At 37.9% G+C, this 25,537-nt stretch overlaps 1 pseudogene; it reads right to left on the reverse strand.

Moving 5' to 3' along the window:
• LOC116472432 (putative selection and upkeep of intraepithelial T-cells protein 1 homolog) overlaps nucleotides 1–25,537 on the reverse strand; it is a 61,451-nt pseudogene that overhangs the window by 8,295 nt on the left and 27,619 nt on the right.

Here is a 25,537-nt window from a genome sequence, read left to right on the forward strand (position 1 = left end):
CTAGGTATTTTATTCTCTTTGAAGCAATTGTGAATGGGAGTTCACTCATGATTTGGCTCTCTGTTTGTCTGTTATTGGTGTATAGGAATGCTTGTGATTTTTGCACATTGATTTTGTATCCTGAGACTTTGCTGAAGTTGCTTATCAGCTTAAGGAGATTTTGGGCTGAGACAATGGGGTTTTCTAAATATACAATCATGTCATCTGCAAACAGGGACAATTTGACTTCCTCTTCTCCTAATCGAATGCCCTTTATTTCCTTCTCCTGCCTGATTGCCCTGGCCAGAACTTCCAACACTATGTTGAATAGGAGTGGTGAAAGAGGGCATCCCTGTTTTGTGCCAGTTTTCAAAGGGAATGCTTCCAGTTTTTGTCCATTCAGATGATATTGGCTGTGGGTTTGTCATAGATAGCTCTTATTATTTTGAGATACGTCCCATCAATACCTAATTTATTGAGAGTTTTTAGCATGAAGCATTGTTGAATTTTGTCAAAGGCCTTTTCTGCATCTATTGAGATAATCATGTGGTTTTCGTGTATCAAGGACACACACTAAGGTCAAATTATATGTCCTTCTGTATGAGATCCTATCCTTGTTTCCTCTATAATTCTTATTCTTTCACAAAGCTTTGTCAAGTTTTTGCAAGTTTTGTTGCAGTTCATGGTTTGGTTTTTGCATTCTGGTCCCTTTTGCTGAGCATTCTGTAGCCTGACTTTCTTTCTGCCTCTATCTGTGACCCTACAAAGCTCTCAGCCTCCTGTTACTGTGACCTAAGTAATAGTATGAACATATTCCTAGTAGGCTTCCTGGAGAGGGAGGATGGTCTGGTATGCAGTCCTCCGCTTCCAGAAATAATGCATAATGGTCATTGCCATGTATTTTGGAAATTAAAATCAGCCTGTCTGAGCTTGCACAATTTACTTTGTTTGTGTCAATATTGCTGCCTCACCCAGGAATTGGTTCCCCTTATCAACTTTCAGTTTTATTGCATATGACCTAGCCAAATTCAGCTCAAATTTTGCATAAGTCACAAATATCCTTTTCAGGAAAGATTGCAGCAAGTCAGTATAAAAGATAAACATTAATTCTGTTCTCAATATTGGATGTATTAAATGGGATTCCAGGCAGGGCCAGCAGGAATGTGAACTGAAATAATAAAGCAGTATATCTAAAAATGGAATGGAGGTGCAAGGAAAAGTAGATGTTAATGTCAATCATTCATTTTACTTTCCCTTCAGTTACCAGAATTTAATCCAGGTATGGCCTGAGTTCTTTTCTAGGTTCTCTGTACTCTCTTTAGTCTAAGCTCTTAACCAATCCAAGCTCCTACCTCTTAAATGAAATCCCATTTTCTCTGGACTGGGTTACTGCTTGGTTCAAAATCGTCCTTCATACTTCTTATCTTTGTCATCACACCACTTCAACACCTAAATAAAGTTTCTGCAGTCCTCATTAAAATTACTCACAATCCCATCCTATATGCTATTTCAGCTAGAAAAAGGCTTACTGAAGAAAATACACAATTTTACACATATTATACCTGCCCATTGTTGAAGAAAATGTAACTTCTGTTCTTCTAGTTTATTGGTTGTCTGCCTATCATTGGCATCTACTAAGAAGGAAATGTGCTGGACAATGGGTGAGAAGAAATGTGTCTTTCATTATTTCCTCTCTTTTCTCCTTGAATATTCAGGAAATGTTTCCTTTTCTGGCTCTCAGAGAAATAAGAACTCAGCTGAGATAATGGAGTGGAAATAGGAGTAAACAAGAATAAAAATTCAATTTCTCCAGCTTGCTTTAGAATCAGCTGTTTTGACATATATTTAATATTTCATAGTATATAATTCCAAGTGGAAGAACTTGCAGTTTAAAGAAATCTTTTGAAAAGTAAATGGTATAATCCCTCCATGTTTATATATTCTACATTACTATGTTTGATGCTATAAATACTATAGTAATCAAGGTTTTCTGGCTGATTAGTGAGCAGAATCAAGGTTCTTAAGTTTCTCTTGTACCAGAGAATGCAAGTAGGATGAAAGTCCTATTTCTGTTCATTTATATTTACATTTAACAGACTCAACATTGATCTTTTACTGAGTAGTCTGGTAGTTTGGCTTCACAAACATGAGACTAGTTCCATTTAATATACAATATTGAGCACATAATTAATATTTATCTTTTATACTGACTTGCTGCAATCACACAGCCAGCAAATAGCATGCAAGATTATAATTTAGAGAAGTCTGATTCAATCCATTACGTCACTAGTTTCTCAGGGTGTGTCTGGGTTGTCACATGGACCGTGATGATATCAAATTTGGAGCCCTTTTTTTTTTTTTGGAGCCTTCTAGTAGGGGATTTTGGAAGTCAGTAAGATATGAATCTAGGATCTGGTAGAATGAAACAAATTGTTTGGGCAGTTACTCTTATTTAGCAGGCTGTCCGGGTTCAGGACATAGGAGCTCAGAATCAGCTAAAATAGCCCCTCAGAGTAGATTGGGCAGATAGGCTTTGTTATTGTTATTTGTTTTGTTTTTGTTTTGTTATGTATGAGCCTTGATAAACCTATTGTCAGAAATATTTTCAGAAAGGGCTTTGAGTGTGCTTTATTATGGCACTACAGGAAAGACTATTTGGAACCAAGTTGCATTGGGTCAAGGCAAGGAGTAGTGCTGAGGAGTCATTCTCAGGAATTTAGGAGGAGAGACCATGACAGAAGCAGTGGCCACACATGAGACACCAGAAAGATACAAAGATAACAAGCAGACCAAATTCCAGCAGGAGGACAGCCTCCATAAACCAGTTCTGACTTGGGACAATTGGACTGGGTGAGCCTCAAAAATGTAAAATAGTGGAGTGTCACGTACAGTTGGATATCTCATAAATACCTCAAATTAGATAGTGGGAATATTAAAGGTGTGGGTGGAGAATTGAGAAAAGTCTGAGTTAGCTGGTAGGTTTAACTGAAGCAATATGGAAAAAAATCTACTTTCTCAGGTCCACTTCCAGAGCTTAGGGCTTTCTGACCACAAGAGAGGGACTGATATTGATGAGTTGCTGCTAAGGTGATTAGTCCCTTTCTGCTTCTAGAAGAACTGCTCCAAGAAATTAGAATGGTGCCCTACAACATTCCATTTCCATAATGAGAAAGACTCAGTCTACTAATCTGCTCAGGCCTCCAATAGTACAGGACTTCACTAGCTTAGTTTTGGCCCTCCCTTCAAGAAACGTCCATTTTACCACGCTTCTTATCTTTCTCATCATCGGGCACTCCAAAATGCAAATTCCTGTAGTCTCTCATTTCATGGATCCTTTTATGCTTTTAGTCTTTCATTTATTTTTTTCTACCCATTCTATCTGTTGACCCAGGACATTCATCCTATTTCAGTTTACTCTACCCAATATTTCTGCCTTATTTATATAATTATCTTCTTTCTTCGTTCCTGTGATAGCTAATTTTATTTTCCAATTAGGCTAGGCTATGGTATCCAGTTGTTGATCAAATAGCAATTTAGATGTTGTTGTGAAGACATTTTTTAGATGTGATTAACATTTAAATTCGTAGACTTTGACTAAAGCAGATTACCTTCAATAATCTGAGTAAGCCTCATGCAATGAGTTGAGGGCCTTCAGAAAAAAAAACTGAAGTCTTCTGAGGAAGAAGAAATTCTGTGTCCAGATCCCCTTTGGACTCAAGGCTACATCAGCAACTCTTCCCTGGGTTTCCAAATAGTTGGCCTGCCCTGCAGTTTTCAGATTTGCCAGACTCCGCAATCATGTGAGGCAGTCTTTTCGAACAAGTCTCTCTCTCCATATACATATACATATACATATCTCTCTCTCCATATACATATCTTATTGTTCTCTTCAGAGAACCTTTACTAACACATTCCCTTAAAGAAAACTTGACTCTGCCCCATGGAAACCACCTACCTTGTATGTATCACTAATTGTTACTGCTTTTCCTCTCCCACCCTAGACCAAAGAGCCAGGGGGCAGTGTCAGCATTTTGAAGCTCCCTTATATTTCCTCAGAAGACATGTTATTTTCTTATTAGGTAAAAATCCACCTTTCTTTGTTACTGAGGCTATCCAACCAAAACAGTACACACTACTTTTATGCTTCTTGATTTAACAAAAGCAACCAACTTTCCTATCCCTTCCACTAATTCTTTCCAGATAATGTCTGGCTTTAGCCTATACATCTGGGACAGTGATATCTATCTTGAAGGGTAATTGTCAGAATCAGAGACAATGTGTATAAAATATTTAGTAATATGAGACTATTAGCAGGCACTCAATACATAGGAGTCAGCAATTATGTTTCTATTCAGTATAGGTTCTCATATAATCATACGAGGCTTTAGTGACCAAAGGAAAAGCAGTCCAACACCCCAGTTTCAAGATTGTTTGACCCTCATTCCAAAACCCTTCATCTGAACTCCCTTTGGCTACTCATTACCATGGCAATGTCCTATAACACAGTAGTTTAAGAAGAGCACATGCTCCTTAAAGCTCTCCACTCACTCACTACAAACACATTTTTTACATTTCAGTTAGAAAAATGGCTTATTGAAGAAAAACATTGCTTGCCTATTTTTATTTTTGTTCCAACTGTTTTTGAAGAATTTGTCATGAAATCTTTGCCAAATGGTACTTCATAAGTTTTCTTCTAGGGTTTTTACAGTTTTAGGTCTTATATTTAAGTCTTTAATCCACCTTGAGTTGATTTTCGTATGTGGTGAAAGAGAAGGGTCAATTTTCAATCTTCTGCATATGACTATCTGGTTATCCCAGCACCATTTAATGAATAGGGAATCCTTTTCCCATTGTTTGTTTTTGTCAACATTGTTGAAGATCAGACTATTTTGACAAAGTCTCCAAAAGCAAGTGCAACACAAACAAAAATACACAAGTGAGACCTAATTCAACTAAATAACTGCTGCACAGCAAAAGAAACTATCAACAGAGTAAACAGAAAACTACAGAATGGGAGAAAATGTTTGCAAGCCATGTATCCAATAAAGGTCTAATATCCAGAATCTATAAGGAACTTAAACAAATCAATAAGCAAAAACCAAACAACCCCATTAAAAAATGGGCAAAGTAGATGGACAGGTACTTATCAAAAGAAGATATACACACAGCCAACAAACATATGAAAAAATGTTCAACATCACTAATCATTAGAGAAATGAAAATCAAAACCACAATGAGATACCATCTCCCACCAGTCAGAATGGTGATTATTAAAAAGTTAAAAAATGGGCCAGATGTGGTGGCTCATGCCTGTAATCCCAACACTTTGGGAGGCCAAGCTGGGTGTGTCACTTGAGGTGAGGAGTTCGAGACCAGCCTGGCCAACATAGTGAAACCCCTCTCTACTAAAAATACAATAATTAACTGGGCATGGTGGTGGGCACCTGTAGTCCCAGCTACTCAAGAGACTGAGGCAGGAGAATCACTAGAACTGGGAGGCGGAGGTTGCAGTGAGCCAAGATCACACCACTGCACTCCAGCCTGGGTGACAGAGCAAGACGCCATCTCAAACACAAAAACCCAAAACCAATAAGTAAATGGATAGCAGGTGCTGGAAGCCAGTTTCTCTCAGAAAGAGGGAAGTTACAGACACACAAGTTCAGAAGGCTAAAGTAAGCTACATCATGTTGAAGCAGTGTTAGAAAAAACAGTAAAAAAATAACAGATGCTGATGAGGTTGCAGAGAAAAGGGAGCAATTATACACTACTGATGGGAATGTAAATTAATTCAGCCACTGTGGAAAGCAGTTTGGAGATTTGTCAAAGAACTTCAAATGGAGCTACGATTCAACCCAGCAATCTCATTACTGGGTATATACCCAAAGGAATATAAATCATTCCATAATAAAGACACATGCATGCATATATTTATCTCAGCATTATTCACAATAGCAAAGACATGGAATCAACCTAGGTGCCCATCAGTGGTAGACTAGATAAAGGTTATGTGGTACATATACACCATGAAATACTACACAGTCATAAAAAAGAATGAAATCACGTCCTTTGCGACAACATAGATGCAGCTGGAGGCCAGTGTTCTAAGCGAATTAATGTAGGAACAGGAAACCAAATATGACATGTTCTCACTTATAAGGGGGAGCTAAACATTGGGCACTCATGGACATAAGGATGGCAACAAAAGACACTGAGGATTACTGAAGTGGAGAGGGAAGGAGGAAGGCAAGGGTTGAAAAATTATTGAATACTTTGCTCACTACCTGGGTAACAGGATAATTCATATTCTGAACCTTAGCATTACACAGTATATCCACATGACAGACTTTTTTTCAACATAATAATAAAGGTCCCAGCCAGAGCTATTAGGCAAGAAAAAGAAATGAAAGACACCTAAATTGGAAAGAATGAAGTAAAATTATCTGTTTGTAGCTGACATAATCATATATGTAAAAACTCTAATGACTAGTAAAAAACATTTAGAATTAATAAATTTAGTAAAGCTGCTGGATTCAGATTTGACATACAAAACACACTTGTGCTTCTATACACTGACAAAAATTGACACATAAATTATGAAATAAAAGCCCATTTGAAATAGCATCAAAAGAAATAAGATACTTAGGAATAAATGTAACTCAGGAGGTAAAATACTTATACATTAAAAAGTATAAAGCATTGATGTGAAAAAATTAAAGAAGATCTGAGTAGCCAAAGCAATATTTAGCAAGATAACAGCTGACATCACACTCCCTGATTTCAAAATATATTACAAAGGTATAATAATTAAAACAGTATGGTACAACCATAAAAACAGAACATATAGACCAGTGGAACAGAATAGAGACCCCAGAAGTAAATTTACACATTTACTGTCAACTGATGTTTGATAATGATGCCAATAAAAACTGGAAAATGGAGAGACTCTTCAAAAAATGATGTTGGAAAAACTATTCCTGCATGTGGCAAAAGTAAACTGGACATTTATCTCTCATCATGTACAAAGATGAACTAAAAATGGATTAAAGACTTAAATGTAAGAACTGAAACCATAATACTCCTAGAAGATAACATAGGCAAAAAGCCTTTTGACATTGGTCTGGGCAATGATTTTTTAGATATGACACCAAACACAAAGGCCACAAAAGCAAAGATAAGTAAGGCTACATCAAATTAAGAAGCTTCTGCACAGCAAAGGAAATAATCAAGTGAAAAGTCAATGTACGGAATGGAAGAAAATATTTGCAAGTCATATTTCTAATAAGGGACTCATATTCAAAATATATAAGGAACTCATTCAACTCAAGAGCAGAATGCCAAAAAACTCAATTAAAAAATGAGTAAAGAGCTTGAATATATATTTTTCGAAAGAAGATATGCAATTGGCTAAGATGCATATGAAAAAGTTCTCAGCACCACTAATCATCAGGGAAATGCAAATCAAAGCCACAATAACATATTATCTTACACATGTTCTAATGGCTATCATAAAAAAGAAATAACAAATGTTGGAGAGGGTGTAGAGTAGAGAAAATGCTTGTATGCTGTTGGTGGGAATGTACCTTGGTACAACCATTATGGAACAGTATGGAGGTTCCTCAAGAAATTAACAATACAATTGCCTTATGATCCAGGAATTGCACTTCTGACTACATATCTATCCAAAGGCAATAATATTGGTATGTTGAAGAGATATTTGCACCCCCATGTTCACTGCAGCAGTATTCACAGTGGCCAAGATATGGAAAAAAATCTAAATGTCCATCAATGAATGAATGGAGAAAGCAAATGTGGTGTATATATACAATGAAGTATTATTCAGCCTTAAAAAAGAAAAAAATCCTGCCATTTGTGGAAACATGGATGAAACTGGAGGACATTATGCTAAGTGAAATAAGCCAGTCAGAGAAAGACAAATACTGCATAATCACATTTATATGTGTAATTTCAAATATTCAAGCTTGACATATCAAACTGAATTTTGTAAGGTGATCTTTGAGAGGGGATTTCCTTCACTTAGGAGTTTGACTTATACTTTGGTGTTCATGCTGCTGTTTATTGCTGCAGTAACTTACCTTGTCTTGTCTTGATGCTGCTGATGTGAATCACCCACTGTGAGTGAGCTGGTTGCTACTTCAGCTCTATCTTGCTGTCTCAGAGGCAGAGGGTAGAATGGTGTTTGCCAGGGGTTGGAAAGAGGAGCAAACGGGTTGATGTTGGTCAAAGGGCACAAATCTTCAGTGATGCCAGATGAGTGAGATTTAGAACAATGTAACTATAGTTAGCAATACTGTATTGTACACTTGAAATTTGCTGAGAGGGTAGTTCTTATGTGTTTTTATTCACCCAAGAGAAAAAGATAACTATGTGAGGGGATTGATTGAGGTGATTTACATGTCAGTTAGCTTGTGATAATTATTCCATAGTATATATGTATACCAGAATGTCAAGTTGTACACCTTAAATATACACAGGTTTTGTCAATTATACCTCAATAAAACTGTAGAAAGTACCAAATTGAATTTTGTAAGGTTATCTTTGAGAGGAGATTTCCTTCACTTAGGAGTTTCAATGATACTTTGATTTTCATGCTACTGGTTTATTGCTGCAGTGACTTGCCTTGGCTTGACTGAAGCTGATGTGAATCACTCACTGTGAGAGAGCTGCTCGTTACTTCAGTTCTGTCCTGCTCTTTTCTCATCTCACAGCAGCACTGGTTACCAAGGTGGTGTTTCTGAGAAATTGGAGGGAGCAAGGACATGTTAAAAATCTGGATTAAGTCATATTTGGGCGATTAGTCTAATACTTCTCTTCCAATTGGGCAGTGGCAGTCCCAGGTTCTATTCCATAATTTAAAAAAATCTTATTTTCCTATTTTATTGGCTCCTCTTTTGTGTCAAGAAGGGAAGTTTGCTACTGGCTAGTTTTAGGAAAGTTCATTAAGATAAACATCTTGAGTCTCATAATTAGTTTAGAGGCAGATAGATCCTGGGAAAGGCAGATAAAGAAAATAAGTTTGCCTTCTCTTTTGTCAGCTTGGTTGTAGCTACTAACAGCAATGGAACTTAGGGAAAGTATGTCCACATTCAGGATAAGAGCAAAGGATACTAATTTCTCCTTAAGACAATGAGACAATGATTCATCCTGATTTTTCCTTATGATTAGCATCATTTAAACTGATCTTCCTCAGATTTATAGTGCTGTCTTCTTCAGAGGCTTAGTGTCAGTGGACTGCAGTATGATGATGTGGAGGCAGTTTATTACAGAAAAGACACATTTGTACTCTACTAGGGGACATCCGTCTATATTATAAGGAGCATGTTTCTTAGAATAGCAAAATTTCTGGTCAGCTCTGATTGCCAGTGTTTCAGCTACACATTTTTATTTTTACTTAGCCCCCCAAGAAAAGGTTATGTGGAGGATGCTTGTAATTCCTCCTCAACAAGAGGGAGAACAGGCATAGCTGCTACAGTCCTCTTTTCAGTAACTAGTTATAAAGCTATAAATAATAGTTACACTTAATACTCCCTGCTCCAGATTCCCTTTTCCCTCAGCCATTCCTCTCTATGTTGGGATTATTTTTTTATCTAGTAAGAAGACTCAAATCTGAATTCCTAAAGCATCTGAGTCTTTAGTGACCCTGCTTTCATTGCATCCCTGTGGTCTTTAATTAATATCTACTACTGAACTTGAAGTAATTACATGTTTCTCAGAGAACTCCTTAGATTTTAGGCATAATTCTCTACTTTGATGGTGTTTATTTCCACTTGATAGCTGGAATCAATCCCTTTTTATTGACCAGTTGATTCAGTGGCACTGGGAGCCTAACTTGGCCAGGTGGCAGTCTCAACTTCCATGTCACCAGGACAGATGTTGCCTACTTATGTGAAGTCACTCCTTTCTTGGGAAGCCTTTTAGACTGACAGACCTCAGACTCGTGGGAGTGAGAAACAAGAGTATATAATAAATAGATTGTTGAATATGATAGTAAAAGAAACCACTCCCACTTTTATCTCTCTAGTCTTGAAATTACGCATTTTGGTCATGAAACTAAAAAGCACCACATGTAAGTCATTGATCCAAATAAAGGACTGCGTTTTATGGGGTTTTTGCAGCCTTGCAGATGGTGCTTTTCAACTACCGACATGTTTTTAGTAGGATATTCCAATTATCTAGATGAGCAGCTGCTTCTATGTAAAGAAATATATATATATATATAGTAATATTGGTCAATTCCCTAAGTCGGAGGTCTTCACTGTACTTTTTTTTGTGGTAAAATTAGTTCCTTGATCAGAAACCATTTTGCACAGAATAGCATAATGACAATACAAATGTTGTCATATGTCTGTGCTTGATGATGCGGGCAGAAGTGCTGCAGCCAAGGAAGGCATATTCATATATAGGATAATTGTCTAATCCAGTGGAAAAAAATGCTCTTCTCTCTCTGTGGTGGAAGAGGTCCAATATAATCAATCAGTGGAGAATGCATGCCAATCTGGGACTTAATGTATAATCACTATCATTGACATTTGAGTAATGAGTTGTTTCAGCAGGCAGAGAAGCTGTGGGAAGAGAAAATCCATTTTGTTGACCTCATGCATAACCTCCAGCCCATCACCATGGCTGTTTTGTACATGAGTCCATTAAACAAGCACCAGAGTTGCTCAAAGAGTGACTGACATTCACAGGTTGGGGCACCTTGTGATTCGACCATAGAAAGCTTCCTCTCCAATAGGCAACTTTGTATAATGATGTAAATAATTCATGACTATATCATACTTTGTGCTCATTCTGAAAGTTATATTAACACGTTTCCCAGACTTCATTTACTAACCTTTCAACTTGATTTATGCAAAGATTCTGACCAGCTGACAAACCCATCAGCTCATGTTAATGGGCTAGTATACATTTTTATGGTCAATTAGTGTCTTATTATCAGGCATCTCTTTTTATTTGTATAAATTTATTCAGTACAAGTACAATTTTGTTACATGCATAGATTTCATAGTGGTGAAGTCAGGAGTTTTAAGGTATCACCCTTATAAAGTACATCATAATCATTAAGTGATTTATCATCATCCACTCCCTCCAACCCCCTCACCCTTCTGAGTCTCCATTGTGCATCATTCCATACCTGATGTCCATTGGTATACATTATTTATTAATAGCCCCCACTTATAAGTGAGAATATGTGGTATTTGTCTTTCTGTGTCTGACTCGTTTCACTAAAGCCTTCAGTGTCATCCATGTTGCTACAGAAAATGTGGTTTCATTATTTTTTATGGCTGAATAGTGTTCCATTGTGTATATATGCCACATTTTATTTCTCCAATCATCTGTTGATAGACACTTAGGTTTATGCCATACCTTGGTTATTGTGAATAGAACAGCAATAAACATATGAGTGCAGGTATCTTCTTGATATATAGATTTCTTTTCCTTTGGGTAGATACCCAGTAGTGGGATTGCTGGATCAAATAGGAGTTCTATCTTCAGTTCTTTGAGAAATTTCCGTAGTGTTTACCATAGAGGTTGTAGTAATTTACATTCCCACCAACAGTATATGAGCTCCCTTATCCCTGCATTCTTGCCAACATCTGTTATTATTTTTTTACTTTTATTTTTTTGAGACAGAGTCTTGCTTTATCTCCCAGGCTGGAGTGCAGTGGGGCAATCTTGTCTCACTGTAACTTCTGCCTCTTGGGTCAAGCAATTCTCCTGCCTCAGCCTCCCGAGCAGCTGGGACTACAGGCATGCACTACCATGCTTGGCTAATTTTTGTATTTTTTAGTAGAAATGGGGTTTTGCCATGTTGGGCAGGCTGGTCTCAAGCTCCTGACATCAGGTGATCCACCTGCCTCAGCCTCCCAAAGTGTGTAGTAATAGCTATTCTGACAGGGTCAAGATGATATAACATTGTGATTTTAATTTGCATTTCTCTGATGATTACTGATGCTGAGTATTATTTCATATACCTGTGTGTCTTCTTTTGAAAAATATCTATTCATATCCTTTGGCCACTTATTAATGATATCATTCATTGTTTTAGTTGTTGTTCAGTTGTTTGAGTTCCTTATGTATTCTGGATATTAGGCCTTGTCACATGGATAGTTTGCAAATATTTTGACCCATCCTGCAGATTGTGTCTTTATTCTGTTGATTATTTCTTTTGCTGGGCAGAAGAGCTTTAGTTTAATAAAGTCCCATTTGTCTGTTTTTGTTTTTGTTGTATTTGCTTTTCAGGACTTGCTCAAAAATTCTTTGCTTAGGCCAATGTCTAGTAGAGTTTTTTTCTAGGTATTATTCTAGGATTTTTATTGTTTCGCCTTTTATGGTTAGGTCTTTAATCCATTTTGAGTTAATTTGTGTTACTGTTGAGAGATAGGGGCCCAGTTTCATTTTTCTGTGTATGACTATCTAATTTTCCAAGTACCATTGATTGAATAATGTGTCCTTTCCCCAGCGTATGTTCTTATCAAATTTGTCAAAGACCAATTGGCTGTAAATATGTAGCTCTTTTTCTGTGTTCTCCATTCTTTTCCATTGACTTATGTGTCTATTTTTATACCAATACCATGTGTTTTTGGTTCCTAGAGCCTTTTAATATAATTTGAAGCCCAGAAATGGGATCCCTCCAGCTTTGTTCTTTTTGCTTAGAATTGCTTTGGCTACTTGGGCATTTTTGGGGGGCTCCATATGAATTTTAGATTTTTAAATCTTTTTTTTTTTTTTTTTTTTTGAGATGGAGTCTCGCTGTCACCCAGGTTGGAGTGCAGTGGCGTGATCTCAGCTCACTGCAGGCTCCGCCCCCTGGGGTTCACGCCATTCTCCTGCCTCAGCCTCCCAAGTAGCTGGGACTACAGGTGCCCGCCACCACGCCCGGCTAATTTTTTGTATTTTTTTTTTAGTAGAGACGGGATTTCACTGTGTTAGCCAGGATGGTCTCAATCTCCCGACCTCGTGATCCGCCCGCCTTGGCCTCCCAAAGTGCTGGGATTACAGGCATGAGCCACCATGCCTGGCCTTAAATAATTTTTTAAAATTTATTTTTATTATACTTTAAGTTCTGGGATACATGTGCAGAACATGCAGGTTTGTTACGTAGGTATACGTGTGCCATGGTTCTTTGCTGCACCCATCAACCCGTCATCTACATTAGTTATTCCTCCTAATACTGTCACTCCCCTAGCTGCCCACCCTCTGACAAGCCCCAGTGTGTGATATTCCCCTCCCTATGTCCATGTGTTCTCATTGTTCAGCTCCCACTTATGAGTGAGAACGTGGTGTTTGGTTTTCTGTTCTTGTGTTAGTTTGCTGAGAATGACGGTTTCCAGCTTCCAAGGACATGAATTCATCCTTTTTTTGTGGCGGCTGCATGGTATTCCATGGTGTATATGTGTCACATTTTCTTTATCCAGTCTATCAGTGATGGGCATTTGGGTCGGTTCCAAGTCTTTGCTATTGTGAACAGTGCTTCAGTAAACATATGTGTGCATATGTCTTTAGAGTAGAATGATTTATAATCCTTTGGGGTATATACCTAGTAATGGCATTGCTGGGTCAAATGGTATTTCTGGTTCTAGATCCTTGAGGAATCACCACACTGTCTTCCACAATGCTTGAACTAATTTACAGTCCCACCAACAGTGTAAAAGCGTTCCTATTTCTCCACAACCTCTCCAGCATCTGTTGTTTCCTGATTTTTTAATGATTGCCATTCTAACTGGCATGAGATGGTATCTCACTGTGGTTTTGATTTGCATTTCTCTAATGACAAGTGATGATGAGATTTTTTTCTTATGTTTGTTGGCTGCATAAATGTCTTCTTTTGGGAAGTGTTTGTTCATATTCTTCGTCCATCTTTTGATGAGGTTATTTTTTTTTCTTGTAAATTTGTTAGAGTTCTTTGTAGATTCTGGATATTAGCCCTTTGTCAGATGGATAGATAGCAAAAATTTTCTCTCATTCTGTAGGTTACCTGTTCACTCTGATGATAGTTTCTTTTGCCATGCAGAAGCTCTTTAGTTTAATTAGATCCCATTTGTCAATTATGGCTTTTGTTGCCATTGCTTTTGGTGTTTTATTCATGAAGTCTTTGCCCATGCCTATGTCCTGAATGGTACTGCCTAGGTTTTCTTCTAGGGTTATCATGGTTTTAGGTCTTACATTTAAGTCTTTAATCCATCTTGAGTTAGTTTTTGTATAAGGTGTAAGGAAGGGGTCCAGTTTCAGTTTTCTGCATATGGCTAGCCAGTTTTCTGAACATAATTTATTAAACGGGGAATCCTTTCCCCATTGCTTGTTTTTGTCAAGTTGTAAAAGATCAGATGGTTGTAAATGTGTAGTGTTATTTCTGAGGCCTCTGATCTGTTCCATTGGTCTATGTATCTGTTTTGGTACCAGTACCATGGTGTTTTGCTTACTGTTGCCTTGTGGTATAGTTTGAAGTCAGGTAGCGTGATGCCTCCAGTTTTGTTATTTTTGCTTAGGATTGTTTTGGCTATGCGGGCTCTTTTCAGGTTCTGTATGAAATTTAAATTAGATTTTTCTAATTCTGTGAAGAATGTCAATGGTAGCTTATTGGGGATAGTGCTGAATTTATAAATTACTTTGGGCAGTATGGCCATTTTCATGATATTGATTCTTCCTATCCATGAGCATGGAATGTTTTTCCATTTGTTTGTGTCCTGTCTTATTTCCTGGAGCAGTGATTTGCAGTTCTCCTTAAAGAGGTCCTTCATATCCTTTGTAAGTTGTATTCCTAGGTATTTTATTCTCTTTGAAGCAATTGTGAATGGGAGTTCACTCATGATTTGGCTCTCTGCTTGTCTATTATTGGTGTATAGGAATGCTTGTGATTTTTGCACATTGATTTTGTATCCTGAGACTGCTGAAGTTGCTTATCAGTTGAAGGAGATTTTGGGCTGAGACGATGGGGTTTTCTAAATATGTAATCATGTCATCTGCAAACAGAGACAATTGGAGTTTCTCTCTTCCTACTTGAATACCCTTTATTTATTTCTCTTGCCTGATTGCCCTGGTCAGAACTTCCAGTACTATTTTTTTATTGCATCTATTAGATTCTTCTTTCTTTTCTTCTTTATTAATCTGGATAGTGGTCTATCTATTTTGTTGATCTTTTCAAAAAATCCAGCTCCTGGATTCATTGATTTTTTGGAGGGTTTTTCATGTCTCTATCTCCTTCAGTTCTGCTTTGATTGTAGTTATTTCTTGTCTTCTGCTAGCTTTTGAATTTGTTTGCTCTTGCTTCTCTAGTTCTTTTAATTGTGATGTTACGGTTTCGATTTTAGATCTTTCCTGCTTTCTTTTGTGGGCCTTTAGTGTTATAAATTTCCCTCTAAACCCTGCTTTAGCTGTGTCCCAGAGATTCTGGTACTTTGTGTGTTTGTTTTCATTGGTTTCAAAGAACTTATTTATTTCTGCCTTAAGTTTATTATTTACCCAGTGATCGTTCAGGAGCAAGTTGTTCAGTTTCCATGTAGTTGTGCAGTTTTGAGTGAGTTTCTTAATCCTGAGTTCTAATTTGATTGCACTGTGGTCTGAGAGACAGTTTGTTGTGATTTCTGTTCTTTTACATTTGCTGAGGAGTGCTTTACTTCCAACTATGTGGTCAATTTTGGAATAAGTTCAATGTGGTGCTGAGAAGAATGTATATTCTGTTGATTTGGGGTAGAGAGTTCTATAGATGTCTATTAGGTCCACTTGGTGCACAGCTGAGTTCAAGTCCTGGATATCCTTGTTAACCTTCTGTCTCATTGACCTGTCTAATGTTGATAGTGGGGTGTTAAAGTCTCCCATTATTATTGTGTGGGAGTCTAAGTCTCTTTGTAGGTATCTAAGGACTTGCTTTATGAATCTGGGTGCTCCTGTATTGGGTGCATATATATTTGTGAGAGTTAGCTCTTCTTGTTGAATTCATCCCTTTACCATTATGTAATGGCCTTTGTTGTCTCTTCTGATCTTTGTTGGTTTAAAGTCTGTTTTATCAGAGACTAGGATTGCAACCCCTGCTTTTTTTTGTTTTCCATTTGCTTTGTAGATCTTCCTCCATCCCTTTATTTTGAGCCTATGTATGTCTCTGCACATGAGATGGGTCTCCTGAATACAGCACACTGATGGGTCTTGACGCTCTATCCAATTTGCCAGTCTGTGTCTTTTAATTAGGGCATTTAGCCCATTTACAGTTAAGGTTAATATTGTTATGTGTGAATTTGATCCTGTCATTATGATGTAAGCTGGTTATTTTGCTCGTTAGTTGATGCAGCTTCTTCCTAGCATGGATGGTCTTTACAATTTGGTATGTTTTTGCAGTGGCTGGTACCAGTTGGTTGTTCCTTTCCATGTTTAATGCTTCCTTCAGGAGCTCTTGTAAGGGAGGCTTGCTGGTGACAAAATCTCTCAGCATTGCTTCTCTGTAAAGGATTTTATTTCTCCTTCACTTATGAAGCTTAGTTTGGCTGGATACGAAATTCTGGGTTGAAAATTCTTGCCTAGTATCACCAGCGGAGGCTGCAGAAAATTCTTGCCTGGGTATCACCAGTGGAGGCTGCAGAACAGCAAATATTGCAGAACAGCAAATTTTGCTGCCTGACTGTTCCTCCGGAAGCTTCGTCCCAGCCGTGTGAGGTGTCAGTTGGCCCCTACTGGGAGGTGCCTCCCAGTTAGGCTACTTGGGGGTCAGGGACCCACTTGAGGAGGCAGTCTGCCCATTCTTAGAGCTCAAACTCCATGCTGGGAGAACCACTGCTCTCTTCAAAGCTGTCAGACAGGGACATTTAAGTCTGCAGAAGTTTCTGCTGCCTTTTGTTCAGCTATGCCCTGCCCCTAGAAGTGGAGTCTACAGAGGCAGGCAGGCCTCACTGAGCTGCGGTAGGCTCCACCCAGTTTGAGTTTCCCAGCCACTTTGTTTACCTACTCAAGCCTCAGCAATGGCAGACGCCCCTCCCCTAGACTTGCTGCTGCCTCGCAGTTCGATCTCAGACTGCTGCGCTAGCAGTCCTAGCAGTGAGCAAGGCTCCGTGTGCATGAGACCCACTGAGCCAGGCTCCGTGTGCATGAGACCCACTGAGCCAGGCTCCGTGTGCATGAGACCCACTGAGCCAGGCTCCGTGTGCATGAGACCCACTGAGCTAGGCATGGGATATAATCTCCTGGTGTGCCGTTTGCTAAGACTGTTGGAAAGGTGCAGTATTAGGATAGGAGTGTCCCGATTTTCCAGGTACCGTCTGTCATGGCTTCCCTTGGCTAGGAAAGGGAAATCTCCAACCCCTTGTGCTTCCTGGGTGAGGCAATGGGGGTAGCAGCTCATCCAGGGTGAACTCACACATGTTTCAAGCAACTTAAATTCTCTTTTCTTATGCTAAATTGTTTATAGAGTTAGCCCATAACAGCAAAAGATAATGTTTCTTAGACCTCCCTTCTACTTGATCTATTCAACTGGCTGAGGGCCTTTGGGCCCACAAGCATTAGAATATGTTCTACATCTTGAACCTCCATTGACGGGACCCCAAGCTTGATGGACATTGCTTCAGCATCAATTTGCTTGCCATGGACCCCAAATAAATTCTCAACCCCAATTGTTGATATAACCTGGGGAATCTTCCTTCATGGAGACACCCCACAAACCTTGGTACTGTTAACTCTGTGATGTTTGGGAACCTCCTTAGTCCTGCAAAAAAATGCCAGAAGATGTGGCCCATCTAAATTGGTGGGATGTTAAAGGCCAGAGATTACATCCAGGAACCAAAGGAAAGATCATAGTTGGCCATTGCCTCTGAAGGGAAAACATACAAAGTGGTGCTGTTGCCCACCTAAGGTCAGAGACATCTGAAAATCTAAGATGGGACCCTAAAAGGGTGCACCTGGGGTCCAATGTGAAACCAAAGACTTCCCCAGAGGGACACCGCAGGCGGAAACTTTGGATCAATAAATAAGCCCTCCTTAGGCTTTTTTTCTTAGAATCTTTTTTATTCCTTACCATTATGGGAAACACTGCATCTATTCTACCTGATTCCGCACTTGGCTGCCTCCTCAACCATTGGAATCAGTTTGACCCTGATAATCTGAGGAGGAAATGCTTGATACTCTTTTGTAGTACTGTTTGGCTTCAATATTGTTTGGAATCTGGAGTTTGCTGTTGAATGGCAAAGTGGAATGAAGTTGCACATATCCAGACTTTTGTGCTGCTGTTCTAAGCAGGGTCGGGCTGTGCATAGAGTTACACCCTATGCAACTGTGATGCTCTCTTTTGGTGCTGTTGGTCCTCAGTGTTCTTTGGAGTCTAGGGAGGTTTGGCCTTTAAAAATCAAACTTTCATAGAAGCTGCTTTACCTAAAATTTTGATTCACAGTCTCTGTGGGATTACCTATTGGGACAAACAAAATGTAGCCATGTAAAACTGGTGAGGTTGTGTTGTTATCTTATGGCTAAGGTTCCAAGGCAAAAGCTACTGGATCTTCATTTTTGTGTGTGTATACATGTCTAGATGTGTTTATTTGTATGTACACTTATTGTTGTGGCTACCAAATTGGCTTGTAAGCAGAAGAGTGCTCATAAACTAAGTAAATAAGTGCAAGCAATTTTCAAGTTCATATGACTTAAGTATATCTTAAGTATATCTTCAGTAAAGTATATCTTTACTGAACAAGCTGGTTTTAAAATTATCAGTAAAATAAAAATAGAAATGTCTTCAGAATTGTAAACATACATTTTTTCTGGGTTTTATATTTGTCTTTGCTAGATATTTTGAGTTGTCAGTGTTTGGCATAGAAGATAATAAGCCTATTAACTCAGCCAAAACAAAATCATCTTGATTTGTGTGCCTTCTTTGACAAATGAGAATAGTTTAATGTTGTTAGCTAAATTTTTTGAGTTATCAGCAAAAATACCTACGTATTTAACTTTGAGGCTTTTATTTAGGTGAGCATACGATGTTCATTGGCTACTTTAAAAAAATGGTTAACAAGAAAATAACTAACCTTAAATGATGGTGTCTAGTATCTCGGTTTTCAGAAGTAATCTAGATAAACTGTTAAAAATGAAAAAAATTGAGTACGTGTAAATAGGATAAATGTTTTAGGTGAACTTTTGTGTAAATTAAAATTCTAAAATTATTTTTATGCTTATTGGATATCTGGGTTATTTCCAATTTCAAAAGGATTGTGATATGAGGAAATATGTTTCTAAAAATTGTGGAATTGTTCTCATCTATAAAAATGATCATATCTGATAGTTTAGGATTTCTTTTTAGGTTTCACTAAAATTTAATGTTACTAAGGATAAGAATTATAGTTAACACATAATTCTGTATATAAGATGTGCCCAAATTTATGTTATTAGTAAAAAATAATAATTTTGTGTAACTCAGAAGTTATCAAAAGGTTAATTAAAATTATGGACTCTAAAAAGGTTTTGAAAACAAAGTAATAAGGAGCTTATAAGTAAGGGAGAGAGATGTGAAGAAAGTTATTATATGAAGATGTATTTTTTATAAGGAAGGATATAAAGTTAATAATTTTGTATGAGAAAGGATCTTCCATGGTAGATTTTTTTGTCCTGGAGTAAAATGTCTGGGAAGAAGAAGAAGAAAGAAGGAAGAAGGAGGAGAAGGAGGAGTAGAGGAAATCTGGGACTTAATGGAAAGCTCAGGCATGTTGTGGATGATCTGTATGTCATACATAGTTTTTTTTTTTTTGTTTTTCTGTGGGTTTATCTTCATGCACATACACAGAAACTAAAAATCTGAAACATTTTAGATAATAACATATTCTTTTTTTTTTTTTTTTTGAGATGGAGTCTTGCTCTGTCACCCAGACTGGAGTGCAGTGGCGCGATCTCGGCTCACTGCAAACTCTGCCTCCCAGGTTCATGCCATTCTCCTGCCTCAGCCTCCCAAGTAGCTGGGACTACAGGCACCAGCCACCACACCCGACTAATTATTTTGTATTTTTAGTAGAGATGGGGTTTCACCATGTTAGCCAGGATAGTCTCGATCTCCTGACCTTGTGATCCGCCCGCCTAAAACCTGATAGAGAATTGGAGAAGTATGTCTAATTAACATTTTCATAGTTAAAGCTCTGAGTCTTAAGTAAATTAAAATAAGAAATATTGTAAAGAAATGCATTGGCAGTTTGACAATTCTTTTTTAATATAGTTAAGCATGAAGCCAGCCTTAATGTACATGCTTACATTGCTTCACATTATGTCTGCTGTTTTGCATGGATAGTGCTGGCATACATATCAGCATGAAGCAGTTACAGAAGAAAGACCATTGTTCTCTCTGCCTCCCATAAAAATGTATGGGGCTCACATCTCTCAGGGGGAAATGAGATAGAATAGAGTCTGGAGACAGGGAGCCTAAGGCCAACCCATGGCTGGCTTCTTCGAATTAAACTAAAGAAAAACTTCAGCCTCTTACTGGCCATGGGCCAAGCCCCCATTTCAGCCTCTGGTTGGCTGTAGGTGAATCCTTCATTTGCATAAGGTGTAATCAACTGGAAGCCTCTAAAAGGTACCTAGGAGTGTTACCAAATTCTTCTAGCTTAATAAAAACCCAAGGAACATTGCAACTGGGGCTCTTGAGCCTCTTGCTCAAGCCTGCTCCCTCTGTGGCATGTACTTTTGCTTCAGTAAATCTGTGCATTCATGTCTTTGTTCTTTCGTTGCTTTGTTTCTATGTTTTGTCCAGTTCCTTGTTCAATAAGTCAAGAACCTGGACGACTCATAGTCAAGACCCTCCACCAGTAACAGCAGCACTTGGGTCTCTCTGAATTTATTATGGTTTAGAAGTTTGCCTGATTAATTGTTCTTTACTCAATTAAACTCTTTAATTTGCCTAAGGTTTGTATTTTCAAAAGAATTTATGGTCAGAAGTATTTATCCAATGTATCAGTAAGAAATAATCAGGATCAGACCATTTAGGGCTTTGAAAACCAGCTTAAGCAATGAGCAATGAGCTCACTGTGTGAACAACAGAAGTTCACTGAAGTATTTAAGTGCCAAGATCCTATAGACACATAGAGGCTTATTCTGACTGCAGTGTAAAGAACATATTAAAAGCTGATAGAGGAGATTCTGGAAAGATGAAAGAGTAGAAGGAACCTTCTCATGTAAATAAAAATTACATCAGCAGAATCTGTGTGATGTAAACTTGGAATCTCTGGAGTGTATTGAAAGTTTGCAACTACCAGGGGAAGTCTTGGATACTAAACTGTTGTTAATTACAGTCAATTTCAGCTTTTAGCACAGCAGCAACCCATTCCCTATCCCTATCCTCTTGGCAGACAGTTGTATGTGTGCTCCTGGAACAGCCTGCACATAGATTGCAACAGCCACAGCAGACAAAAAGAACTCTTTCCTCTAAATATTGGTGATCTGTTGCCTGATCACTCGTCATTGCTTCTAATCAAAAGGTGCAGGCACTGAAAGGGAAACCATTGTTCTTGCATCTCCTCTGCTGTTGCAACACCCTCCCTTTCCATCTGAGGTGACATTCAGGATGCAACTGTGAGGAAACGTGAGGGAGACACACAGCCAAGAAAGAGTCTACCAACTGACCAGTAAGCCTACATGCCACCTGCTGGATCACACCCCAAAGCTTCAACATCAAAACATGGCACATGTATACATATGTAACAAACCTGCACGTTGTGCACATGTACCCTAAAACTTAAAGTATAATAAAAAAAATACCTGGCTAACATTCCCCAACTCTGAAATAAGAGGCGATAAGTCAGCTTCAAATAAAGACCCTACAAAAAGACCTGGTCCAGTGAAAACATCCAGAAAAGAAGTCTTGACTGTACTCAATCTACATTGCAGTCAAAGGAATACCCACAGGCAGAGTGAGAAAGAATCAACACAAGAACTCCAGTAACTCAAATGGCCAGAGTGTTGTATGCCCTCCAACACCAGGTCTCCAACAAGAGTTCTTCACCCTGGGAGGTGGAGCTTGCAGTGAGCCAAGATAGTGCCACTGTAGTCTGGCCTGGGTGAAAGAGCAAGACTTCGTCTCAAAAAAAAGAAAAAGAAAAAAAGAGTTCTTCACCAGGCTGAACTGGCTGGGATGACAGAAATAGAATTCAGAATATGGATAGGAATAAAGATAATTGAGATTCAGAAGGATAGTAAAGCCCAATCTAAAAAAAAAAAGTGTCAAAATAAAGGGATACCAGAGTTGAAGGATGAACTAGCCAGTATAAAAAAAGAAGCTAACAGGTCTGACAGAGCTTAATAACACAATATAAGAATTTGACAATGCAATCACAAGTATTAACAGTAGAATAAACCAAGGTGAGGAAAGAATCTCAGAACTTGAAGACTGGTTATCCAAAATAAGACACACAAAATTAAAGAAAAGCAATAAAAAGAAATAAGCAAAATAACTAAGAAATATGGGATTATTTAGAGACCAAATCTGAGAATCACTGGCATCCTGAAAAAGGGAAGGAGAAAGCAAACAACTTGGAAAACATATTTTAGAATATCATTTGTGAAAACTTCCCCATCCTTGCTAGAGAAGCCAATAGTCAAAATCAGGAAATACAGAGAACTCCTTTAAGATTCTACACAGGAAGATCATAACTAAGACACATAATCATCAGATTTTTCAAGGTTGAAATCAAAGAAATAATGTTAAAGGCAGCTAGAGAGAGAGCAGGTCACCTACAAAGGGAATCTTATCAGGCTAATAGCAGAACTCTCAGCTGAAACCTTACAACAAGTCAGAAGAGATTGGGGGCCTACATTCAACATTCTTAAAAAAAAATTTTCATTCAAGAATGTCATGTCCAGTTCAGCTAAGCTTCCTAAATGAAAGAGAAATAAAATCCTTTTCAGAGACACAGATGTTAAGAGAATTTATTATCACCAGCCCTGCTTTACAAAAGACGTTGAAAGGACAACTAAATATGGAAAGAAAAGACTGCTACCAGCTAATACAAAAACACGCTTTAACACAAAGACCAGAGTCACTGTAAAACAACCACAGAAACAAGCCAACATAATAGCTAACAGCACAATGATAGGATCAAATTCAATATATCAATACTAACCTTGATGTAAACAGGCTAAATGTCCGCACTTAAAAGGGACAGAATAGCAAGCTGAATAAAGAACCAATACCCAATGCTATGGTGTCTTCAAGAGACCCAGCTCACATGTAATGACACTCATGAGCTAAAAATAAAGGGATGAAGGAAAATCTATCAAGCAAATGAAAAACAGAAAAAAAGCAGAGGTTGCAAGCCTAATTTCAGACAAAACAGATTTCAAACCAGTAAGACCAAAAAGACAAAGAAGGGCATTAAAAAAAAATGCTACAGGGTTTAATTCAACAAGAAGACCTAACTATCATAAATATATATGAATCAACATAGGAGCATTAAGATGCATAAAGGAAGTTCTAAGAGACTTACAAAATGACATAGGCTCCCACACAATAATAGCGGGTGACTTCAATAGTTCACTGAAGTATTAGATCATCAAGGCAGAAAATTAACAAGGATATTCAGGAACTAAACTCAACATTGAACTAAATGGATCTGATAGACCTTTACGGAACTCTCCCCCACAAAACAGCAGAATATACATTTTTCTCATCACCACATGTCACATTTTCTAAAACTGACCACATAATTGGACATAAAACCGTCCTCAACGAATGTAAAAAAAAAAAAATTATACCAAAAACACTCTTGGGCCACAGCACAGTAGAAATAGAAGTTAGGATTGAAAATTGCTCAAAACCATGTGATTACATAGAAATTAAACAACATGCTCCTGCATGAGAATGAGACCCGAGATACAACATACCAGAATCTCTGGGACGCAGCTAAGACAGTGTTCAGAAGGAAATTCATAGCACTAAATGCCCACATCAAAAAGTTAGATCTAAAGTCACAACCTAACTTTACAACTGAAAGAATTAGAGAAGCGAGAGCAAATCAACCCCAAAGCTAGCAGAAGATGAGAAGTAACAAAAATCAGAGCTGAACTGAAGGAAATAGAGACCCACAAAACATTCCAAACATCAACAAATCAGGAGGGTTTTTTTAAACAAAATAATAAAGTAGGCCACTAACTATAGAGAGTAATAAAGAAGAAAATAGAGAAGATTCAAACAAATACAATTAAAAATGATAAAGGGAATGTTACTACTGACCCCACATAAATAAAAACAACCATCAGAAACTATGAGTACCTCTACAAACAAAAAACCTAGAAGAGATGAATAAATTTCTGGACACATACACCCACTCAAGACTGGGCCAGAAAGAAATTGATTCCTGGAACAGATTGATAATGAACTCCAAAATTGAATCAGTAATAAATAGCCTATCAACCAAAAAAAAAGCTCAGGGCCTGATGGATTCACAAGCAAATTCTTCCAGCTGTACAAAAAAGACCTGGCACCATTCCTACAGAAACAATTGCAAAACTTGTGGAGGAGGGATCTCTCCCCAACTCATTTTATAATGACAGCATCATCTTGATACTGAAACCTGGCAGAGACACAACAACGACAAAACAGACCAGGCCAATATCTTTTATTAACATTGAGTCAAAAACCCTCCAGAAAATACTGCAAATCGGATCCATCAGCACATCAAAAAGCTTATCCACCATGATCAAGTAGGCTTTTCTCCTGGAATGTAATATCGGTTCAACATACACAAATCAATAAATGTGATTTATCACATAAACAGAACTAAAGACAAAAACCACATGATTATCTCAATAGATGTAGAAAAGGCTTTCAGTAAAATTCAACGCATCATTTTAAAAACTCTCAATAAACTAGGTATTGAAGAAACATACCTCAAAATAAGAGCCATCTATGACAAACCCAAGCCAACATTATACTGAATAAGCAAAAGCTAGGAACATTCCCTTTGAAAACTGGCACAAGTAAGTATGCTCTCTCTCACCATTTCTATTCAACGTGGTATTGGAAGTCCTAGCCAGAGCAATCAGGCAAGAGAAAAAACTAAAGCACATCCATATAGAAAGAGAGGAAGTCAAACTCTCCCTGTTTGCAAATGACATGATTCTATATCTAGAAAACCCCACAATCTTGGCCCAAAAGCTTTTTGAGCTGATGAACAACTTCAACAAAGTTACAGGATACCAAATCAATGTACAACAGTCACTAGAATTCCTCTACACCAACAGCCAAACCAAGAGCCAAATCAGAAAGGTAATCCCATTCACAATTGCCACAAAAAGAATGGAATACAGCTCACCAGGGAGATGAAAGATCTCTACAATGAGAATTACAAAAAAACTACTCAGAGAAATCAGAGAAGACACAAACAAATTTTTAAAATTCCATGCTCATGGATAGGAAGAATCAATATAATTAAAATGGCTATAGTGTCCAATGAAATGTACAGATTCAATGCAATTTTCATCAAAACACCATCATTATTCTTCACAGAGCTAGAAAAAAAATATTTTAAAATCCATATGGATTCAAAAAAGAGCCCAATTGGCCAAGGCAATCCTAAGCAACAAGAACAAA

Source organism: Hylobates moloch, unplaced genomic scaffold (assembly GCF_009828535.3).
Source record: "Hylobates moloch isolate HMO894 unplaced genomic scaffold, HMol_V3 SCAFFOLD_8, whole genome shotgun sequence".
Lineage (NCBI taxonomy): Eukaryota > Metazoa > Chordata > Mammalia > Primates > Hylobatidae > Hylobates > Hylobates moloch.